Genomic DNA, 16,319 nt, shown 5'->3' on the forward strand with positions numbered 1-16,319 from the left:
CGCAGAGAAGAAGCTAGACGGCCTGATTAGGAAGATATACAAACAAGCGATTGGACTCATGCTAAGCATGAGCATGGCGAAACTCCTAGAGCTGGGACTGCACATTACGCTAGAGGAGCTAATAGAAGCGCAAACGTATAGCGCAATGGGAACGCCTCTCCAAGACGACAGCGGGCAGACACATCCTAGATAAATTAGGGATCCGCTACCACACACAACATGGAGACAAACGGGACATACCCAAGGAAATAAGGGCCAAACTCATGGTACCCTCCTTACCAAAGAATATGCATCCTGTACTCCACGAGGGCAGGAGAAAAATCAGGGCTAAGAACTACGGAAAAAACAAGGATGTGCTCTTTGTAGATGCTGCACGTTACAAACACAAATGCAGCTTTGTGGAAGCAGTATACTTAACCACAACAGACAATGCTGCACAAGCTTGGCTATAAACACAACACGCATCGAAATGGCGGAGGAAGTGGCTATAGCATTAGCCATAGCACAAATCAATGCATACTATATAACCAGCCATTCCCAGATGGCAGTACGCAACTTCGCGAACGGCCGGATCTCAGCTGAGGCGCTAAACATACTCAGAAAAGGCAAACCTACAAGGGAAGACAGATGCGTCTAAATCCTATGAATACCAGCCCACACCACCAACTCAACGGGAGAGGACGACCATAATGTGGCGGCACACAACGTAGCTTGAGGACTGACTTTCTGAGCTGCGATGAACGTAGACCCCTTGACAGGGCCCTCCAAAGTAAGGGAATGGGAAGACAGAATGACCAGGTTCAACGACATCACCAACGACTACAGGATGCAAAGATGCACTTATCCGCCACCCCATCCAAAAATCACCAGATCGCAAGCTGTCCAGTGGCGACAACTACAAACCAAATCATACAAGAGCCTGATACTAATGCACGCTATTTATCCAGACATATACACAACAGATAGATGCAAAGTGTGTGGCACCAGAGCCACACTGGAACACATGCTATGGGAATGCCAGGGGCTAATGCAGGACAATGCGAGCGAAGCCTCCATTGACAGCCTCTGCACGCGATGGCAGGCCATGCTACTCAGCTCGAACCTGGAAGACCAACTCTGGGCAGTCCAGCGGGCCAAGGAAGCCGCCGAGAGGCAAGAAGTCTTGGCCGTAACCTTGGCGGGTGCTCCAGCCCTTTAACTCGCTGGACGCAAATCGTTCTGATCCGAAATAAAGTTTTCTCACTCACTCACTCACTGTACATGTCCTGTGCACTTGGAATGCATAAATCTTCAGCTTGAAAGCCAGTTCTCTGAAGAAAAAAGAAAGTAATAGACCATGTTGTGCATTTTTAACAGCCCATAATAAATTGAGCAATGGCTAATAATCAATTACACACAATTTTTCTGAGAAAGATTTGTTTTGCTCTCGTATTGAAAAAAATTTTTTTTTGGCCCCACCTCTTAAGACGCTAGTTTGGTGCTTTACAACAAAGATCACAAGGTACTTCTGTCGATAATAATTTTTTTTTCACAGGAAATATTTTGTGAAATGACCTTTTGTGTTATACTGAAGAGCCTCCAATTTTTCAAAAAGAGATCGCAAGTGGTCAAGTGCCAGGTTAGGACAGTTAGCATGGAATAACCCACTCAAAGAAACCGGGCATCCTGAGGGCCTAGTAAATGCACAACATACATTATGTTGAGGTACAACTATTAATGCACACAAGACAAAACGAGAAACATATCCAATAAGCAGTTCCACACATTTATTTACACCCTTTTTACATTTTTTTTACAAAGAGTCTGGTGATGTGTGTCTGTTTTCGTTATTTGCCATGTGCAAGTGGTAAGCTTGAAATTTGTCCTATGGTGAATAATATTTTGGTGCTTATAGATATCGACTTGCATTCCTCAGGTTGCCTCAAACTTTTACTCAAGCTGTGCCACACACTTGCGACAGGCCCTTTGGAAATGATGCATAACCAGACTCCAGGCATGGATGTCGAATGAGTCTTCAGATCAATGCAACCTGCGGTGCCCCAGCATGTAATTTTTGGTGGCCCTTCTACATGTTTCACCTATTTTCGCAGCTGTACCTTGGCTGCCATCTATCCAAAAGCATCACTAGCTGTGACCAACCACTGAATCATTAGCAAATACTGGAGTGTAGCCTCCCTGGGATTGACATTCTATTTGTCTCTTAGGATTCTTAGCATATACTCCTGCTAATATAAGTTATATGCGAACGTAATGTCCAGTTTTTAATGGTTACTTTGTTTTACGCTACTTCAACTTTAAATTTATTTCACATCCATAAAAGGTACAGATCACAGGGGCACAGACAAAGCCAGAAATTCAGCTTGACATCATCTTCTGCTATCAAAATTTATATCTATCTCTATGCCCAATTTTTCGTAGTTCTTTTTGTATTTGTGTACGTAATTGCTAGGTTCTTAATACTTGTAATGCACCAGACTAAAATGCCGACTTACAAAACTTTTTTTTCCTTTAATATTGTACACCACTGTAAAAGGTTCAAGAAATGTAACTTGACAAGGGCTCTGGGGCAGGTTAAATTTAGGAGTAATATGGAGTATTCTTTCATGCGCCCTTCATCTGTAAAACAGCAATAATACCGGTGCACAAGAAAGAAAATAATGAAGTAGACAACTCTGAGCACCCATCATAAGTGTGGTAGTAATGCAACTTCTTTTCAGTGCAATGATACCAGCGGCACTGGCACACAAGGTTTGCCATGCTGGCGAATGTTAGAGACATCATAGGTTTCATGCACACATTGGTGGCCATGGTAGACCTCATCATCATCATGATCATCATTTATTTTTCCTTAAGGACCCCTGTCAGGGTATGACATAAGGGGGGGTTACAGAAGATAAGGATAAAAACAAAGATATGGTTACAATTTCTTACAAGACTCAGCCTGTGGATTCGCATTAAAACAAACAAATAATAACAAAAAAAAGCCAAGAGGCACACTGAATAGAATGCAAAAGCAAATCAGCAGAACAGTCACAATGTGAAACGGCAATCACAAAAGAATGAAGACACAGTACGGTCATTATAAGGTTAGGGTTTAAGGTGATCAGTAAGCAGCTGCTTGAAAATATTGCGGTTGCGCTCATTGACAACTCTATCTGGTAAATTGTTCCACTCTACAATGGTGCTAGGCAAAAACTATTGATTAAAGGAAAGTGTTGAACCATGCAAGCGCTGGATGCTGCAAGAGTTAAAAAGGCGACGAGATGTACGGGTTGGTGGGATTAAAAGCCTTCCATGCAGTTCGGGGAAGTTATAATAAAGTCGCTGGAAATACCTTACGAGTATTGCATTTCTTGAAGGTTGATAACAGTGCTTTCAATGGCAAAGACATCTTCTAATATGTCCATATATCCATAAATTATCTTTTTTTGGTTGGCACAGCACTGACAGGTGACAGTATGAAGGTCTTTCAGATGTAAATATGGGCCTCGGGGCCTAGGTTGGTCTCCTCCTACATTGAGGATTCTAGGCCACAGTCCACGTACAAGAGGGAAGTTAATTTAAATGGGTAACATAAACATCAAAAGATTTTGATCATGACACTGATACGACAATCAGCAAGGCTCATTCTGCATTTATTTTCAAATTTGTGAGGATATACTTCATGTCACTGGTTTCATTAATGTGAAAACAAATATTTGTTTATTGTAATACTAACGCTGATAGCACCCATTTGCATGCAGTTTCTTTGCAGGCTAAATGTTCGGCATATTAATAGGGTGCTTTAGGTTTCGGGCACTCAATGTTCAAGGTGTGTAAACTGTGGCATTAAAAAAGAATACAAAGGAATGCAACAAGGCATGGAGCTTTGTAGGCAGAGGCGCTTGGGTGTGCCATTTCTAAAACTCCTTGTGGTCTGCGTCAAGGCATTTTCTAATGCTTTGGTAGAGTACATTAGTAGCCACTTATTAACTCAATATTTAATGTACAGAAGGGGCTATTTGCTATAATGAGCTACAACATAGCTCACAAAACTGAAGGCAATTCTTGTCGAAGCGACTCTAGGGTGTCTTCCCTTGGGCTACTGTTGAATGCTGTGAATTTCCCTGTGCTCACGAGAAGTGCAGCACTGAAACTTTTGGGAATGTGCCAGTTATTCACCACACTAACTGGAAAAGAAAAGACGTTTCTATGAAATGCAGAATCGACTATCACTCTGTACGACATTTAAATTTTGCCTCCATATTTTTGCTTCATTACTGCTTACATTACTGAGAGTTTCACTAATGACTGCCTTTAATTATTGAACATTACTGCTTCAAAACAGTGCAACATTTTTTGCTAACAAAAATTTATGGCAATGGCAGGCTTTGGTATTACATTACTCAAAAATTTCTGCTTTGTAAGAACTCATGCAGTAGCACTAGTTCTGAGATACGCATCCCCAAAGCCAGTGATGGAATAGATTTCTCTTTCACAGACAATTGTTCCCTCCCCCACCGAAAAAAAAAACAACACTCAGCCGCGCATGGCCGCAAACACTTGTGCTATGTACTGCGTTGCAACTCCACTAGCAGCCATATGTCAGTGCAGTGCCAAAAATGAGCACTTCAATTCCATTTTGAAACAGAAAGCGGCTATGCTTTTGTCCTGACTGCACCATAAACCATGTAGATGCCGCCTTTGGAAAATTTTGGAAAAACACTCGCATTATACTTGGGTGACACTACAAAATCATCACATTACTGACCAAGTTTTCTTGCTGCTGGTGGCAGCATGTGCTTCACTGGAGACGGATTGTGTTAGGATACTTTTTCTATTTTTTGTACCTTTTTAATTGGTTCGAATGAAGTCATGCATAAGCGAATAGAATCGAATAAATAAATCGTAACATCTAGTACGGCTCCTTCAGCATTTTGCGGCCGTGGCTTGACATCAATTTTGAAACCCACCCGCCATGGTGTTCGGCTGCTAAGCATGAGATTGCGGAATCAAATCCCGGCCATGGAAGCCACATTTAGATAGAGGTTAAACACGAAAACACCTGTGTACTTAAATTTAGGTTCACGTTAAAGAACCTCAGGAGGTCCAAATTATTCCGGAGTCCCCCGCTACGGCATGCCTCATAATAATATTGTGGTTTGGAAATCTAAAACACTGTAATTTAGTTTCATTTGTTTAAGGTGTGGTCACATTGGGTCGATACGAGACTGACAAGATGCTGACACCAACGATTGGCAGGGTATTCAACCCAGTAAGTCGCTGAGACTATTTTATTATACCAGGTCGATGACAATGCAACATACGAGCACATTGTGTCATAGTGCAATGGGCTTGTTGATGGCACCAAAAAAATCAGCTTGCTGACCATCGTTCGACTGAACCCTGTGCGACTGGCCGTCGAACTGACAATACGATAGCCACAGCACCTTCACTTGTATATATAATTAAATGTGTGCAAAAGGAGTCAAAACATGCATTCGAAGTTGAAATGTACAAGCTTCAGCCCTCTCAAGCTGTGCACATGAAGTCTGAGCCAATTTCGGTCCTATTCAGCGAAGGTTAGGTCTGGTGCCGTCGAGTTCATGCATGGACCTGAACTTAAACATAAGCAGTTAGGATGAAGGAAACTGCTTTTATATTTATTTCTGGCATTAGCGATTCCATATTAAATACTTTTTGCTTCACATGGAGCGTACATGATAAGTGCAGGAAGCAGCGACAGTGCTGTGCCAACATCTGTATGTCTCCGTTCCCGAAGGCTGCCAGTCGCATTCACTGTATAAATGGGTAGGTCTGTAGGTGTTGTTATTTCTTAATTCCAGAGAAGCTCTGAGTGAAACACGAAACAAGAGCATTCGGGACAGCAGCATAAACAACCTCCTCGCTTAGTTACCTACGCTGCCAGCGATAGCAACTATGTACACAGTCTAAAAATGAGCACTTACACAAGCGCAGTTTTCTCTAATACCTTATGCCATGTGCAAATGTAAGTATGATGAAGCTAAAGAAAAGCGAAAATCAATAATAACAGCCCGTAATACAGTCGCCGACCGTTTATTCGGACCTCATTGGGACTGCAGAAATGTACAAATAAACAGGTGTCCGAAAAAGCAGATTAAGAAAAAGAAAGAAGTCCTTTATTTCCATGCAATTATTCGGGCTCGGCAGTAGGCTTGAAGAAATCGCGAATGCGCCATTGCACGCAGTTCCATTTACGCGCAACCAGATAAGCCTGAATCTCGGAGAGGGTCGTGCGATCACTATAGGTGACTGAAAGCACAGTCACTGTTTGTACTAGGAGTCATCGGAGCCGACTCGGAGTTGTTGTCCAGCGGTGTAGCAGAAACTAGACGAATGATCTCACTGTCGCCGAGTTCTGCACATGTCAGTACAGCAGTGTCAGCACCTGTGAAACTGTCAAATGAGACGGTGTCCGGAATCGCAATGCAACCATTGCACAAGACTTGGCAGAACATTTTCAGCATCAGTAGGGAGCACATCGGAAGGTGACAAATCCGAGGCCTCCTGGCACCCGCTTGCCGGCATTCCCCAGCGCAGTCTGCATGGGCACTGTTGGCACCATTAGACACTTGACGCAATGCTTCCGTATGCTGCGTTGCATCACCACAACCTCGACACAGCACACAAAGCAAACACCACCACGCCATCACACCGACACCAGTCGCACAAACGAAAAACGTGGCCTATTCGCAGCATCGTGCACGAAGAAGAAACAAATCAGCTGCTGGATTGTCTTGACGTGGCTTACTAAGCTGAGACAGGAACTGCTGTAGTCACTCTAGCGAACCAGGCGGAAACGGTGATGATGAGCGGGGATTTGCAGTAGTGCCACTTCGTGGGGCAGCAAGAAAGCTCAGTTCAAAACAAAAATGGTGTTCAGCAAGTCGAACCATGCACTGGTCAAAGTCTGTGCATGATGCTCTCGATCGAGTTGGCTCAAGGAGTGTCCGAAAAATCAGACGAGAGGTTGCAAGGTGGCCGAACTTTCGGCAGTTGTTATACATTATGGTCTATGGGGAGAATGATGGTGCCGTGAAGCAGACCGAATAATCGAGCATGTAAGAATTTTCGGAGTCCGAGAAATCAGTCGGCGACTGTACATGTATCTGGATTACAGTTGCCATTATTTAAGTGGCTCGGCTGCTCATATTGACTTGCCTCGGAGTGGAATGCCGCTCATATGCACAGATATGTATGTTTTGCTACATTTGGACATTATTTCACAACAGTAATGCTCAGTTCCCACAATATTTGAAGTCAACAATGGTCGGCGGCTGTAGCTGTTGATGTAAACAAATGCACCACTTCGGTAAATCCAAAGCGGAAGGTTGCACTTGAACACTTGACTATGTGAAATGTCTAAAGAATGTGTAAAAGGAACCCAAAATGCCAGGTTAAAATGCAGAAACCAGCGACAACAAAGTCCAAGGCAGCTGTGTTGGCAAAAGGGACTCGGCGTGCCTTTATCAGCCACACTGTTAGCACAACAATGCACTCTGGCCGGCTCACCTAGTAGTCATTGAGTGCTACATGGCTTCCGGGAATGACATGCTGCCCTGGAGAAGTCATTAATAGTTAACTGTGATCCACGAAACACACAACCAATGCACACTCAACATGGGCACAGGTACACAAGTCAAACAGCGAAAGCCCCACCACCCTTCCGCAACGTTTCCAGCAGCATGTGGCAGCAGGCAGCACAGCAAAACGAAAAAGGCAGATTAGAGAGTTTTAGTTTAGGGGATGCAAGCGACTTGCGTACGCAAGAACTAGGGGCGACGGTACTGCGCACGCCCAGACCACTACGTCTACTTGCGTCCTTGGGTTGCTTGGCCGGCCGAAAACATCGCAGCCCTAAGTGGTCACGTTACCCACGTGACTCTCGCGGTGTGGGCGAACTTACGAGTAGCGAGCAGGTAGATAATCTAATAAATATTTCGCCAAGTGTCGACAGACGCCGTTTTTATATATAGTAGAGAGGTTTAGCATGTCTGGTATTCGGATAAATGCAGTTGGGGCGGAGCCATAAACGGAAGTGGCCTGCATGGTGCATCCACCTGGCGGCGCAAAGCTCAAACGGACAAAAGCAGCTAATATTGCTGTAACAAAGTATATTCTACTTCCCTGCTGGTGTAAATTTTCAGGCACTGGCGTAATTGTGTTGCTGCCAAAAATGTATACCCTCAGCAAAGTAAAATACACTTGGTTACTGCAATATTAGCTGTTTTTGTATGTTTGAGCTTTGCGCCACCAGGTGGCTGCACCATGCAGGACGCTCCCATTCATGGCTCCGCCCCATCGCCCCAGCCTGCGTTTACCCGAATACCGGACACTCTATACCTCTCTATTAACTTCTTTTAATAAGAATAGTTTTATGTGCTTTACTTCATATGTTTGATTTCATGTTTTAAAGAATGATAACGCAGCAAAGATCAGACGTTGATGGCGCTGCAAGCGCATGCGACGTCACTGCGGCTTGCGTTTGGGACCGCTAATCTATAACGTGTTCCTGCTTGCGTACGCAAACGCACCCAAGCGCTAGGGGCCCCAACGCCTTGCGTCTCCTAAACTAAATCTCTCTATTATCACACAGTTCTATATAATCTCTGTCACTTTTGTAAATATTGGTCATTATGTCAGCCTACTATTCTCGGTTAATAGGGATATTCATCACAGAAAGAGCTAGTACTGTGCATTGCATTTAATAATGAAGGTAATGGTCATTCATCTATTACAGTGAAATCTGTATGACTAACGTTCCGTACTTTTTTCGGCGTCCGGCAACATAAACGGACTTAGTGATTTCTAACAAGCCCATATACAATGTGTTTCACTGTTTGCTTTGTGTGTGATCCCGTACGGGTGCAGTGCGGCTGCGCAGATGTCAAAATGCGGAACAGATTAAAACGCTCATCGTGAAAAATAGCGTGACATCAAGGTTATCGCAGTATATAAGCAGAAGAGGTATCGGCACTAAAAAGAGCTGCATTATCGGTGGGGTGGACACGTATAGTCCGTGCACCAGAAGAACAATATGCGTACGAGGAGTGCCGGAGGGAACAGCAACAAGAATGTAAACGGCACCTGCACGAAACCACCACTGTCAAAGAATGTTCCTGTGATGCTGAACGAACAAATGACAATCATTCCACTCTGTGAAGATGGAACGACAGCGAAAGCACTTCACTTTTCATTTTAGAGCTTTGACTTTCGTCAGCTTTCGCTGCCATTCCATTTTCACAGAGTGGAATGGCGGTCATTTTTTTTTTCATTTTCAGCATTTGTTGTGTACCATAGCTGTTACTTCAAATCCGAAATTATGTACCCACTTCCTTATGTTAGCAAATTACAATTCAATCTGTTGGCAAAATACAGTTAACAGGCCTGATAATTAGACTATTTGGTAATTATAAATTATAGTGATAGTGAAGGTCAAGGAAACAGCATTGGCGCTAACTCACAGCTGTGCCCCTCTACAGCCATGCAGCTGTACCATAAGTTGTGCATCCGCTCAGAAGAGCTCAAAGCCACATAAGAAAAAATAATAGCCACCCAAGGCTTTTACTCGTTGCGTGCCATCTTGTAAAGAGCAGATTATTCACCAGCTGTAACTTAACCTCAGTAAATACATAAATAAGTTATCTGAGGTGCCCCATTTATTTGTTGCAGGTACAAAGTTTTTGTGATACTGCTTGTTTTTGTTTCATTTGTGAGCATGAGTGACATACTTGACTCAATGTGTATTCTAATAACTGCTTCATCCCTGAGGGTTAGGGAAGTTGATTGACACATAACTATCCCATTTACACATATAGTAGGCTTCGAGTTTTAATTCTTTTGTCTTTTATGTGTTTATTTCCCAAGTAACTTTGTCGTACATTGAAACACATCCACCCAATTGACCATGGGCACCCAAGTTAAGAATATCTGTCCTTGCTTTCTACCTTCCTTTGCTGGTTTATTAACCTAGCATTGGCCTATCTGTAGCTGCAAAAATATTTGCGAAGTGGGCAAAGCAAAAGGTGGATGAGAGGACAGAGAAACAAAGTGAAAAGGTAAGTGCTGTTATTCCGCATATCTACAGGTTCGTTTCAATTTGAAAAAATGTGACGTCCCACTATGGAGTGAGAGTTTTCAGCACTAAATGAACTTGATAGCATGTTCGCTAGAGTACACAACAAAGCAACAAGCCAGTCAGAACATAAGTGACAGTGCAAAGCGTATCACAGAAACAGTTTTATTTCATGCACCACTAATGTAGCTTATCTGCTCCTGTAGTGTGGGAATGCATACGTTGGGTAGACAGGCCTTTACACCAATGTTACATGCTACCTTAAAGGGCCCCTCAGCAGGCCCCATAGCAAATTTTGGTTATGCAGTGGAAGTTGTTACAGGTCTTCTAGAAACGCTCTGTCACAAAAATTTTTTAAATCGGCTCATTAATAGCCGAGGTAGAAATATTTAAGTGCTGCGAACCAATGATTTCAGCAGGCGAGCTCCACTGCCAAGTGACACTCTCTCCACTCGCCCCATCTAGCCTCCGCAAAGGAAATTCTTTCCCTGCGTTCTCCCGTACCGAACCTCAAGGATTGCGTGATGCATACGTCATGGGCCCAGCCTTCACTCTTTTTTCATTTTAGTTTTTTTTTTCCAGTGCTGCGCACTTTCGCTGTGAGCTGTTGTGATGGACATCCACCCATGTTAAACAGGCAGTGGGAGGCATGTGGACGAGGGAAAGAAGAGCCAAGTAGCTCTTCTGGACCAAGAGCGAGCCGTTCGCGCCAGTGGAGACCTGGACTAATGGCCCTTTTCTTTTTTGAAAAATAGAGTTTATTTCCTTCCTTCCCTCCTTCTGTCTTTCCTTCCTTCGCGCAGTGCATGATTTTGCCCGCTGTGCACGAGGACACCTGACTAGTGGTATAAGTCTGTGCTAAGCGAATACTGAGACAGACACAAGCGGATCACAGAGCATGATCCCGCGCTGGAACACAGTACAAAATGACATAGTTTCGGTGTCTGCGCACACGACTGCACGATGTGGGAACAAGCAGATGAAACGGAAGTACATCTCTCTTGCTGCGGTGCGAAGTAAAACAAAAACACGCAGACATTCGGTTTGTGTGTTTTATTATTTCTCTAAGCTTTGATTTGTCTATTCTAGCAACATATTACACAAGTAACAGATGTTGCCTTGAATAATTCTCAAAGTCCCGTGTCGCCACAAGCGACGTCAAAGCCCGAACACATGTACATAGGCGCAAATACATAGGCGCACTAGCACGTGTACGTCATCCTCCGGCATAGAGCGTGGAAGCCGCAAAGAGAAGAGAAAACGTCGTTCCGTTTGAACTTTTAGACCTTTCCGCGACGCGAAGTGATGTAATACTTTGCAGAAACAATTGTTATCACGCATTCTACACTCTGCACTTGTCAGCTCAATATGGCCAGACATGGTGAGGGGCCCTTTAAAGGGGAACTGAAGAACTTTTATAAAAACATGACTTTTAAGCTTGTAATCAGTTTTTTACCTGCTAAATTCGAAAATAGACCTGAACGTTCTTAAAAGTGTATGCAAATACTGTATAATCTCGAGTAAGGGCATCAGTTACCACAGAAAGTGAGGTGTCGACTTTTACACACAGTTGGAAAATTGAGCTGGTACGTATATATGTGTGAATAAAAACCGTGTGCACATACTTTAGCGAATGATTGGAGGGTTGTAATAAGTTATCAACCTCAATCATTCTTGGGCATCATATTAGATTTTAGCCTTCAGTTTACTCAACACATTGCCTTCATTAAGCAAAAGTGTGCCTTCGGTATTAGAGCATTAATCAAGTCAAGAACATATTTATCTAAAGACGCATTATTAGCATTATTCGTTGCCTTCATTCACAGTCACAATAATTATGGTATTGTTTCCTGGGGAAAAACATAACTGTCATACCTCGTTTATTCAGCACTTACAAAACCAAGCAGTACACATTATCACTAACAGTGGGTTTTTCACGAGCGCTACTTTACTACTTCATGAAAATAACATCTTTGTTGTAACGAACTTGTTCAACTATCATCTAATAATTATGTTTTATAAATTACGAAACAGCTCTCAACCAATTCATCGATTCTAGCTACCTCATCAGTAACAATAATACCAGGTTTGCGTGTAACTCGATCCAATTTTCTGCTACCTACGGTTTATTCTAACTATGGAAAAATGACATCATCATTCGCTGCTATAAAACTGTGGAATGGTTTGCCTGTCAGCATTAAATCTTCATCCTTTCATACATTTAGTCATGCCGTAAAGCCGTTTTATAAGTGTAACTAAGTTTACGTCATTCATTACACTACATTTGTCAATTGTGTGTACTGACAGTTTTTTTTGTTTTGCATATAGGCTTGTATACATTCAATTAGTTTTCATTGATCTTATTTTGCTATGTTGTATTTTCGCGATTGTGTGTGTTTCTTTTAGATAGCTTGCTCTTCTTTAATACATCTCTACATTGTTATTATTAACCGAGGGTCCCGCTACAGTCTTTGACTTTGGGACCCTCGTCTGTATATTGTCTCTTACGAATTCCTTGTACTTAAAGAATAAAAAACTGAACTGAACTGAATTTTACACTGTTTGGCTCCGGCATAACATGCACTTTGCAACGGCTGCATGATGTGCCAAGCAGAGTAATGTATTTGTGGTCTGTAAAGTGTGTAGTGATGGAAGCAGGTTCTTTCTTCATTCATTTAAAGAAGTGGACAAGGTACAGTTCAAGGTGCAGGGACTTAGACACAATGCCACTGAAGTATGTATCTGACATTAGCACATTGACAGGCATAAACTTCAGTGGGGTAGAAACTTGGGCCGGTTGGTGTCAGATACTTCAAATTCCGCAGGAACAGCCCTTAGAAGAAGCTTGTTCTCAAGCTTCTTTGTCAGTCTCCAAGTCTCCGCTACATATGTCAGCACTGGTAAAATGCAGTGATTATACACCTTCCTTTTCAATGATAATGGTAAGCTTCCAGTCAGGAGCTTACAATGTCTGCTGTATGCGATCCAATCAATTTTTATTCTTCTATGAATTTCCTTCTCATGATCAGGGTTCCCTGTGATTAATTCACCTAGGTATACATACTTCTTCACAGACTCTAGAGGCTGGCTGGCGATCCTGAACTCTTGTTCCCTTGCCCGGCTATTCATCATTATCGTTGTCTTCTGCATATCATTCTTCAACCCCACCCTTACACTTTCTCTGTTAAGGTCCTCAATCATTTGTTGTAACTCATCTGCATTGTTGCTTAATAGATGAATGTCATCGGCAAACCGAAGGTTGCTGAGATATTCGCCGTTTATCTTTACTTAATTAATTATGGGGTTTTACGTGCCAAAACCACTTTCTGATTATGAGGCACGCCATAGTGGAGGACTCCGGAAATTTCGACCACCTGGGGTTCTTTAACGTGCACCTAAATCTAAGCACACGGGTGTTTTCGCATTTCGCCCCCATCGAAATGCGGCCGCCGTGGCCGGGATTCGATCCCGCGACCTCGTGCTCAGCAGCCCAACACCATAGCCACTGAGCAACCACGGCGGGTGTTTATCTTTACTTCTAAGCCTTTCCAGTTTAATAGCTTGAATAGTTTTTCCAGGTACGTGGTGAATAGCATTGGAGAGATTGTGTCTCCCTGTCTGACCCCTTTCTTTATGGGTATCTTCCTGCTTTTCTTGTGTAGAATTAAGGTAGCTGCAGAACCTCTGTAGATATTTTCCAAGGTATTTACGTAAGCATTCTGTACTCCTTAATTACGTAATGCCGCTATTACTGGTGGTATTTCTACCGAATCAAATGCATTTTCCTAATCTATGAAAGCCATGTAGAGAGGCTTATTGCACTCTGCAGATTTCTCGATAACCTGATTAATGACATGGATGTGATTCATTGTAGAGTATCCCTCCCTGAAGCCAGCTTGTTCTCTTGGTTGACTAAAGCCCAGTGTTGCCCTTATTCTATTGGAGATAATTTTGGTCAATATTTTATATATTACTGGGAGTAAGCTAATGGGCCTATAATTTTTCAATTCCTTAACGTCTCCCTTTTTGTGGATTAGTATAATGTTTGCATTCTTCCAGTTTTCTGGGACCCTTGCAGTTGGTAGACACATTGTATAAAGAGCGGCCAGTTTTCCAAGCAGTATATCTCCTCCATCTTTGATTAAATCGACTGTTATTCCATCTTCTCCTGCCACTCTTCCTCGTTTCATGTCTTGCAAAACCTTTCTGACCTCATCGCTAGTTATAGGAGTTTCTGTATCCTGTTCATTACTGTTTCTAATGTATCCTGACTCCTCTGGGTATTGCACAGGTCAGTATAGAATTCTTCCACTTCTTTTACTATACTTTCGAGATTGCTGATGGTATCACCCTGCTTATCTTTCAGGGCATATATCTTGGTTTGTCCTTTGCCAAGTTTCTTTCTCACTGATTTCAGGCTGCGTCCATTTTTTATGGCTTCTTCAGTCTTTCTCGCGTTATAGTTTCGAATATCACTTATTTTCACCTTGTTGATCAGTTTTGACAGTTCTGCGAATTCTATCTTATCTCTTGCATTGGACATTTTCAGTCTTTATCAATTCTTTATTAGGTCCTTTGTTACTTGGGAGAGCTTGCCTACTGGTGTGAAGTCGTGCACTTGTGGAATTCATCCGATTTCACAAGTGCACGACTTCACACCCTGGACCCTAATTTACAACTTCGTATTCCGCCCGAGCTTCCACGACGCGACTGCACCCTCCTAGTTCGTCTATGGCTTGGAACAGCATTTTCAAATGCGTACTCCTTTCTTATCGGAATGTCCAACAGCCCACTTTGCGACTTCTGCGGGTGCAATGAAACAATCGCGCACCTTCTTTGTGAGTGCTCTCGTTTCAACCCGCAAAGAGCAGTCCTCTCAGCCACCCTAGACAAACTGGACAAGCGCCCACTGACAGAAAACAAGATCCTTGGATACTGGCCTACGCGAACATCAGCGCGATCGGCTATGAAGGCGCTGCTGCGGTATTTAAAAGACACTGGACTTTCTGACACTTCACTGTGTGACGCAAGATTGTACGGTGTCACTACATAGCACTAGGAACGCCTTTGCGGGCTGCGTGACAGTGCCCACAGAGACAGTTTGTGTGTACGTGCGTGTGTGTGTAGTTCTTTATTTTTTTTTTAAATCCTTCTCTCTCTCACCTATCGCATCCCCTTGCCCCTCCCCCAGTACAGGGTAGCCAACCGGAGATAATCTCTGGTTAACCTCCCTGTCTTTCCTTTGCCTTTCTCTCTCTCTTGCCTACTGCTTGCCTTGGTGCCTTGCCTCCCACTTTAATTGTTGCCTCTGAAGCCAGCCTGGTTACAGTTTCATTCATTAGCTCTATGTCATCATCATCTCTCTATTCTAAGGCTGCATATTTGTTTGCAAGTACCAGCCTGAATCTGTCTGCTTTTACCCTTACTGCCTCTAGGTTGACCTGTTTCTTCTGGACCAATTTTGCTGTTTCTCTCTTCAAATTGAGGTGAATCCTAGCCCTCACTAACCTATGATCACTGCACTTTACCCTACCTATCACCTATCGCATCCCCTTGCCCCTCCCCCAGTACAGGGTAGCCAACCGGAGATAATCTCTGGTTAACCTCCCTGTCTTTCCTTTGCCTTTCTCTCTCTCTTGCCTACTGCTTGCCTTGGTGCCTTGCCTCCCACTTCAATTGTTGCCTCTGAAGCCAGCCTGGTTACAGTTTCATTCATTAGCTCTATGTCATCATCATCTCTCTATTCTAAGGCTGCATATTTGTTTGCAAGTACCAGCCTGAATCTGTCTGCTTTTACCCTTACTGCCTCTAGGTTGACCTGTTTCTTCTGGACCAATTTTGCTGTTTCTCTCTTCAAATTGAGGTGAATCCTAGCCCTCACTAACCTATCACTTCTACATCCTGCACTATGCTGGGATCAGCTGAAAGTATGAAGTCAATTTCATTTCTTGTTTCACCATTAGGGCTTTTCCAGGTCCACTTTCTGTTGCTATGCTTTCTGAAACGGGTGTTCATTATTCGAAGATTATTCCTTTCTGCGAATTCTACCAGCGTCTCTCCTCTAGCGTTTCTAGAATCGACGCCAGAGTTGCCAATTGCTTGTTCACCAGCCAGCTTTTTCCACACTTTTGCATTAAAGTCGCCCATTACTACAGTATACTCAGCTTGCACTTTTCTCATCGATAATTCAACATCTTCATAAAACTGATCTACTTCCTCATCA

The 16,319-nt window shown here is 43.1% G+C and overlaps 1 long non-coding RNA gene across 7 annotated transcripts in view; it reads right to left on the bottom strand.

Annotated features, from left to right (window-relative positions):
• Window positions 1-920: 920 nt before the first annotated feature.
• Window positions 921-16,319, bottom strand: part of LOC135920056 (uncharacterized) — a 43,427-nt gene continuing 28,028 nt past the window's right edge. For 6 of the 7 annotated variants that reach the window (XR_010570148.1, XR_010570150.1, XR_010570152.1 and 3 more), the window contains one exon: window positions 921-1,310. This is a non-coding gene — a long non-coding RNA (uncharacterized lncRNA). Of the gene's footprint in view, window positions 1,311-7,560; window positions 7,581-16,319 lie in introns of those variants that run through there. The other variant, XR_011509792.1, reaches the window with a different exon arrangement.

The sequence above is a fragment of the Dermacentor albipictus genome, unplaced genomic scaffold (assembly GCF_038994185.2).
Source record: "Dermacentor albipictus isolate Rhodes 1998 colony unplaced genomic scaffold, USDA_Dalb.pri_finalv2 scaffold_20, whole genome shotgun sequence".
Taxonomy (NCBI): domain Eukaryota; kingdom Metazoa; phylum Arthropoda; class Arachnida; order Ixodida; family Ixodidae; genus Dermacentor; species Dermacentor albipictus.